Here is an 8,639-nt window from a genome sequence, read left to right as displayed (position 1 = left end):
CGAGAAGCACATGGCAAACCACATGTTCCTGTCTTGACAGCTCACGTTCCAATGTAAATAATAGAAAAAAATAACCTTTAAAATTTGGCTGTTAGGTGGCAAAAGAAACACATATTCATAAATACTCGATCATGCATCAAATAATGTCTAGATATGGATATTTTATGGAACAAAAGGTAAAATTTATCTAAAGTTACAGTCTATCTATTTTTAGACCAGAGCAAATTATTGCGCTGGTGTGAACAAAACGAGAATTATTCGGAGCCTGATTTCCATAATAATTTAGCCTTATATTATTATTTCTGCAACTGTTAGATTTTATGTAAACATATTTTCAATACTGAAAGTGTATTGCCTACAACCCAAACTACAAAATTGGGAGACCTATATTGTGCGTAAATTATTCCGGTCCCTAACGGAAATCACTAGCAACTTGTTATTGTTTACGTTTGGGGCACCTAATTTTACTGATCTATTGACATAATAAACCGACTGGAGGCCCTTGTTTAAGGATGACATAACGTTGCCCAGTCCATTCCTTCAATAATGAGATGAAGACTAAAGCTTCGATCTTTTTTAGATGACAAAGCTACAGAGTTCATTGGGCTCCCTTGAGGTAAGATTCCTAACTTTTTCTGACCCATCAAATCCCTATCAAGTTGGGTTTTTTTTTTTCCAGATCCAAATTGATACCTACATACTCGGCAAGCTGAATAGCTTACTTACAATGTGTATTTCAGTAACTGTCATAACCAAGTCACTATAACTATTTAAAAAGGCATTAACTTTTTTTTAAAAAGTAGGTACTAGAGAACATTTTTTTTTATCTTTAACCCTCTCCTTGTCAGCTATAGAGAAATCGTCACATTCATTGCAATACAATCACCATTCGTCTTATTCAGACTTCTAATGTACATCGTAACATTTGAAGAAATATTTTTGTTATTGTTATAAGAATTTGATGCTGTGCATGTGCTTTAAAAGCGTGTTTTGCTGAACAGAATTATGTACAAAAATAAAATTCTCTTTATTCATCCCACCCAGGGGTCTATTCCAAGGGAAGAAAGGAATAATCCAGGAATCAGCCGCAGCGCAGCGCTGCAAATTGAGCGAGGGCGAGGTAACAACATATATTGTAAAAATGGTCGCATGGGCTTTTATCTAAGACTAAGATGATAGAAATTGATCCGGCACTAGCGCCTTCTCAGAATATGAAATCGAGGAACAATGTCAAAAAGAAAAGCAGGCGTTGTAGAAATCGAGTTGATGGATCCCATACCAAACCACCGGCAACACGTATTAACCTTTTACAGATGGAGTTCGATTTATTCCAACAAAACCACAGACCAGATTATTTCAAGAAAGAAGCAATGCGGCACGACCTGGGGTCTTTTTATGGGGAGGGTGGGGTTGTTATTTATGTTTTGTTGTTTTCTTTTTCCTTTTTGATTTTTGGTTTATTTCTTTTTTTTTTTTTTGTGCGGCTGTGTGGTTTAGTGGTATGACACTCGCTTTCGGATCGGAAGGGCCTGGGTTCGAGCCTCGCGCTCGGTGCATAGTTGAGTACTTGGAAAAGGCTCTTTACTCACATTCTCTCACCATATTCAGGTGTAAAATGAGTACCTGGCCGTTAACAGCGTGATCTTTGTACGAAAAATTGTAATATCGCCTAACAGGCGTCATGTCCCGTCCTACACGTTAAATGTTGCTGTTGACCATGGACCCTTGTAAATCGCGTTGAGCACATTTAGTGGATATTGCGCTATATAAAGGTCTTTTTTTTTCTTCTTTCTTTTTTTTTTTTTTTTTTGTTTATATTGATTTTTACGGCGCTTTTAACATTTAAAGTAATTTCAGTGCCGTCGGAATCTTGGTACGACTTTCTAGGGCGAAATGGTCCGACGTGGTAATCAGTGAAATATTATAGCAAAAACTTACATTTTGAAAGAAAATTCTACCGTTAAGGGTAAAATGGCTTTTATTTTCTAGATCGATTGCATGCACTTGGAGATAAGGTTAGTAGATTGCACTTCTAATGACCCCTCTCCATCCCAGTTCACGCCCCCGCCCCCAACCCCCTAACCCAGCCCCCCAACCAAACCCAACTGACTTAAAAAGCGAGACCTTCGATATAATATGACATGCACACGAAGATAGTACAAACAAGATGCATTGTAGCGATATTAAAAATCAAGGTGGATAAATTATTCATAGCTTCACTCCCATTACGATCGTAAGGTTTGCATGGAGGCTTGTGATGTTTACTCATTGTCATGTTTGAGACATCATTGTAGATGCAATTCATTAGCGTGACTAACTACAGATATATATATATATATATATATATATATATATATATATATATATATATATATATATATATATATATATATACACGTGTAAGCTCCTCTCTCTCTCTCTCTCTCTCTCTCTCTCTCTCTCTCTCTCTCTCTCTCTCTTTCGCTTTCCTTCTCTTTCTCTTTATCTACACACACACACACACACATATATATGTGTGTGTGTGTGTGTAGATAAAGAGAAAGAGAAGGAAAGAGAGAGAGAGAGATAGATAGATAGAGAGAGAGAGAGAGAGAGAGAGAGAGAGAGAGAGAGAGAGAGAGAGAGTGAGAATGGAGCTTCTGTGTAAGGGGGAGTAACCCAAAAATTAAATATCCTAAGAAAATAACGCGATAATTATCTCCCATCATCTTATTTTAAGAAGATCGGCTGTTGTTTCTCTTTTTAAAGATGAAATTGTGGAGTAGAGTATACAACTGCGAACGAAATGATATTTGCACCCCATTTTACCCTCATTATTTCAATGAAACGAGGAGCTTCCGATACAAAGAACTACATATTTTGCTACTGGTGGCTTCTCTATATATGCCCCGTAAAATAATGCACTTTCTCTGAATCACACTTAAAAGTTTTAGCGTTTTATTAGAAGAGCATTATTAAAGATACGACTCTGGATTCAGCGCTTTTTGGATGAAAACATTTGCTCTGCATTTGTAAATAAATCCACGATTAATATAATAAAGGAATCGAACACAAATTATGATTAGGAAAAGAATTTAATTAAAGGGCTGAGGAAAATATAGAAAATTTGCCAATAGGTGACGCTAAGTATAAACGGTACGATATCAAGTTTACAAAAACAAAAAATTCTGCGTCGAACTGTCAATCGTTAGATTTACCGAAAATGTCTTAGCCTTATCAATACAAATGATGGCTTCAAATCTATACAAGGGAGATAACTCACTAATTACACGCAGTGCAATAGTCATAAGTATTATCCCTTCATTTTCTTTCCAAATACACACGTGGGTATTATCTATCTGGCATGACAGTGTTTTGCATCGCTTGCGGCCGCAAAATCTGCAATTTTTTAGATTTTGCAAAGAAAATTTTAAAAAACAATTTTAACAAAAATTTTCCTTTTAATTTGACAGCTCGAGTAGAACGTGAAAGAGTAGTTTCTTTTTTACTATCTCATTTTCTTCCTTTTTACTGGCGCTGATACTGATATGACCTTACATTTGTTTCAAGCGACGTGAAACCCTTAAAACAAACAAGTACCTTTCTCTTTCATGAAATAATTATGGGTTTTTAGGAAAATTAATCGCAAATTTTAGAAATTTTTTTTTGCAAAGTTTGTTGTTTTTAGCTTGAAAATTCTGGGATTTTGCTTGCAAAATTTGGGTTTTATTTTTGCAAAAAACCTGCCATGTCAGTATTATGTGCAGTAAAGATAACCCACTTTGTTGATTTCCTGAGCAAGTCACCTCGCTCTAGCTCATATTCATATTGCGTTCTATTATAAATAAATAAATAAATAAATAAATAAATAAATAAATAATAAATTCCCTTTATTCATCCCCAAGGGCAAATTTGTCTTTAGTGACTTGCTCAAGGCCACACAACGAGGCGGTAGTCGAACTTGGTACCTTTTGGGTACGAAACAAAGACCGTACTGTTGAGCCACGCTGTTACGTGTTGCTGTTGGTCAGGGACCCTTTGTAAAGTGCTTTGAGCACGTTTAGTTGATATTACGCTATATAAAAAACTCAAATTTTAGATGATTTCCAACAGCGCTTGAGACACTGTTTTGGTTTAGTGTAGTTTTTTGGGGGGCTGAGCAGCACCAGTGGCACTAGGTCATATCAGATCAGCACCTGAGAGATGGATGATAGGTCACAATCTCTAGTCAAGGATCACAAAGAAAATGGGAAGACGAAGAGGCGGTTCAAGTTCAAGGATTTAAAGAAAGAACAAAGTAGCGTAGAACTTAATCAGGGATGGAAGCTGAGGGCAATCAATTTCCCCCATACTCATACTCTTAATCAAAGTGGTAAAAAGTGAGGTCAGTTGATATTCCTGACCACCCGAGTGTGTAGGTTCAAATCCCTCAATACGAAGTGATCCAAAGCATGGCAATTTAGTAACAAAGGATAGTTTGCTACTTTCTCTTGTCCAATCTCAGTGCTTGGTAGTCAAAATAAACAAAAGCAAAACAAAAAAATAATAAAAAAAGACATTTGAAAAAAACAAAAAACAAAAAAAAATAAACCCAAAATATTTTTTAAATCACCAGAATTTCTGAGATATATTTTTTTTCCTCTGGATGCTTGTGACACATTTAATGTTTGTTACTTTTTAAGGATTTTATGGCGCTTGCAATACAGTTAGGTCATATCAGCGCCAGTAAAAAGGAAGAAAATGGGATAGTAAAAAAGTTCTAGAACTACAATCTAAACACCCAAGAAAAAGTAAGACAAAGGGGAATTGGTTCAAACAGGAAACAAATGTGTAGACTCCAAGAGCATACCATCAATGTATTTAGTTTGAGATCACCTATAAGCTTCATCCAGACACCAGCACAGGATAGCACAAAGAGGAACACACTCAAATGTTTATAAAAACAAATAATATAACTGTATCACTATCAGTACAAAATAGAGATGAAAAAAAAATATATCACCTCTCAAACTAACCGTATACACATAATTTGACTGTTTCCCTCTCATACGGACTCCAAAAGGGCCAAGCAATCCCACTTCAAGACAAAGAGAGAAAGCAAATCGGGGAAAAAAGATATACCTAGGGGAATATAAGACACAGCAAGTAACCTCCCTATGGGAAGTCAATTAAGCAGCGGTCCGGTAAAAAGGAAGAAGATAATGACAGGTTGTTGATTTAAATTCAAGATTAACAATTGGAAGTACCGAAGATCAAGTAAGACAAAGGAGGCTAGATCGAATAGGGAGCAGAAAAAAGATTCCAAGAGCAAGCTATCAATTCAATGTGTCTGATTGACTCGATTGATTTTAGGGGTTTTGCTTTTTGTTTTTAAGGGTTTTACAGCGCTTGCAATTGCAACACATTGTCATATCAGCGCCAGTAAAAAGGAAGAAAATGGGTTAGTAAAACAAAAGAAAAGGAAGACAAAGGGGAATTGGTTCAAATAGGAAACAGAAGTACTTAGTTTGAGATCACCTAAAAGTCTCATCCAGACACAGGCACAGGTCCCCACTAAGAGGAACACGGTCAAATGTTTACAAATTATACACAATCATAAACAATACATGATACACAAATTGCATAAATCATCTCACAAAACTGTACATTCGACTGTTTCCCTCCCAGCTAGGGTATCCGGCCAGGACAAAACGAAGTACATAATCTCATCTCAAGACAAAGACAGAGAGCATGTTGGATAACAGATATAAGGGGATAGAAGGCACAGTAAGTACCTCCCTATCCACAATGGGAGGTCAGGAACCCCACCAGATATTCAATGTGTCTTCATAGGATCTGACGAAGAGGAATGCATTCAAATGCTTACTGGCGCTGATATAACTACATATAACTAAAACCTAAATGTGTTGCAAGCGCCGTAAAACCCTTAAAAACATAAAAACCAAAAACAAATGCTTATAAAATACTGTATTTAAAATACATACAAAATAACAGTACATAACAGATGATTTACATGGTTTGTGTTGTTTTGTTTTTAAGGGTTTTACGGTGCTTACATTGCATTTAGGTCATATCAGCGCCAGTAAAAAGGAAGAAAATTGGATAGTAAAAACATTCTCGATGTGCAATTAAAAGGATTTGAGGAAAAGTAAGACATAGGGGAAATGGTTCAAATAGGAAATAGATGTAGGATCCAAGAGCACACTAAACTATCACTATCAGTGTACTTAGATTGAGATCACCCAGAAACCAGCACAATATCCCACTTAGTGGAATACATTCAAATGTCCACCAATCATAAGTTAAAAAAAAAAAAAAAAGCCCCCCCAAAAAACAACAGTACATAACAGTAACAGAGAGATGATTTACAAGGAGAAAAATATCATCTCCCAAAACTATAACTATACATTCGACTGTTTCCCTCCCAGCCAAGGACTCCTGCCAGGGTCAGGACAAACCATGTATGTAATCTCATTCCAAGACAAGGACAGAAAGCAATTGGAAAACAGATAACAGGGGGATTGAAGACACAGCAAGCATCTCCCTGCCCATTATGGAAGGTCAGGAAACCCATCCAGAAGTATGCAAGCTCATTCTGAAGCAAAGTCAAGGATCTTGGTGGACATTTGGAATAAACCTTTACATAAACAATGAAAAAAACAACAATTCAACTCAAACTTTTATTATTAATTTCCAATCCAACATGTAATTTATTGAAAATATGCTGCACATATTTGCATCATAAATGTAATATCATAAAGGATGGAGAAGGGGGGAGAGGGATGGAATGAGAAAGATTAAAAAGAGAGAGAGAGAGAGAGAGAGAGAGAGAGAGAGAGAGAGAGAGAGAGAGAGAGAGAGAGAGAGAGAGAGAGAGAGAGAGAGAGAGAGAGAGAGAGAAAGAGAGAGAGAGAGAGATTTACAATCAAAAGCTCTAGAGAAGAAGTACGAAAAAGGAGAGTATGTTAAAAAAAAAGAAAAGAGAAGGCTCAAAGAGCAAATAATAATAATCTGGACTTCTTTTAAAGTCAAATTTACAACAAGAACAATAAAATACTTGTATGTTTGTTTTTGTTTTTAAGGGTTTTATGGCGCTTGCAACACATTAAGGTCATATCAGCGCCAGTAAAAAGGAAGAAAATGGGATAGTAAAAAGTTCTAGAATTACAATTAAAGCACAAAAGAAAAGGTGAGACAAATGGGAATTGGTTCAAATAGGAATAGATGTAGATTCCAAGAGCACACCGTCAAAGTACTTAGTTTGAGATCACCTAAAAGTCTCATCCAGACACAAGCGCAGGTCCCAACTAAGACTAAGAGGAACACACTGAAATGTTTACAAATCATATAATATAATATGTAAACTAAACATTATACAATGGATAACAGAGAGATGATTTACAAGGAAAAAAATATCATCTTCCAAAACTATAACTACACATTCAACTGTTTCCCTCTCAGTCAAGGAACTCCGGCCAGGGCCAGGACAAAACCAAGTAATCTCATTCCAAGACAACGACAGGAAACAATTGGAAAACGGGTTGGGGGGATAGAAGACACAGCATGTACCTCCCTGCCCACTATGGGAGGTCAGGATTCCCACCCAGAAAATAATTGTAAATAAATAGATAAACAAATAAATAAGTACATAAATAAAAATACATTTTTACAAACATATCCAAGAAATAGTAACAAATAAGTACACTTAAACTGTCCCATGTCAATATTGGTCTTTAAAATACAGTGGAATCCTATTTAATTTTAATACAACATTGAAAGATTGGTTGACTTTTTTCTATATGGAACAGAAACGAGAGGCTTTAACTTGAAGCAGAAGTTGAGTTTAAGAGTGTTGACTTTATTCACGGATTCAACTGTAATGTAATGAAAAGAACTGGAAGACTTTGATAAAATATTCTATCGAAATATTTCACATATACAACATTCCATCACAGATGACTCATTTTACTAGTATAAATGGATGAACTTGAGAGATAATCGAGATTTAAAAAAATTCTGGAACAATTTTTTTTCAAATGTGTACTCCCAGAAAAAAAGAGGAGTATGTAAAGATACTTTGATCGATTATGTTAATTACTTCTTCCCAGATATAACAGTGGACAGGCACAGTAACCTAATTACAGCTGGGTGGGCAAAGGAAATTGTGAGGAAAATGCTTGTCTTAAGGGCAAATTTGGGAGCAGGGAAAAGACAAAATCTGAAAAGGTTTGTCATTCATTGAAACATTGAAACGGTGCCAGTCAAAGCAGAAAGAAAAATTCAAGAAAAAAAAGTTAACCTGCCTCGACTTATTTTGAAAAGCTATGGGGAAAAAATTGTTTGCATCAGTTTCTGTTGCTTTAGATGGGTGGCTATGTTTGTCAGATGAAGGATGGAGCAATCCTGAAAACAGCGCTCGGATGGACACCAAAGGGTATCCACAATAAGGAAAGACCACTGGAGACTCGGAGAAGATCAGTGGAAAGAGAGATGACATCCTTCGAATGGACCTGGGTTGTGGTTCAGAAGCTGGCAGAAGACAGAAGTCACTCGTGCCCCTTACTGTTGACCTTATACAGTAAAATTTCTTTAAACCGAAAGAAGCTAAACCGAAAAATACCTTAAACCGCAAAGAATTTAATAAATTGTACTAGTTTCTT

Source organism: Berghia stephanieae, chromosome 4 (genome assembly GCF_034508935.2).
Source record: "Berghia stephanieae isolate SIO BIC M18660-M18661 chromosome 4, UCSD_Bste_1.3, whole genome shotgun sequence".
Classification (NCBI taxonomy): Eukaryota; Metazoa; Mollusca; class Gastropoda; order Nudibranchia; family Aeolidiidae; genus Berghia; species Berghia stephanieae.
This window is presented reverse-complemented; position numbering follows the sequence as displayed.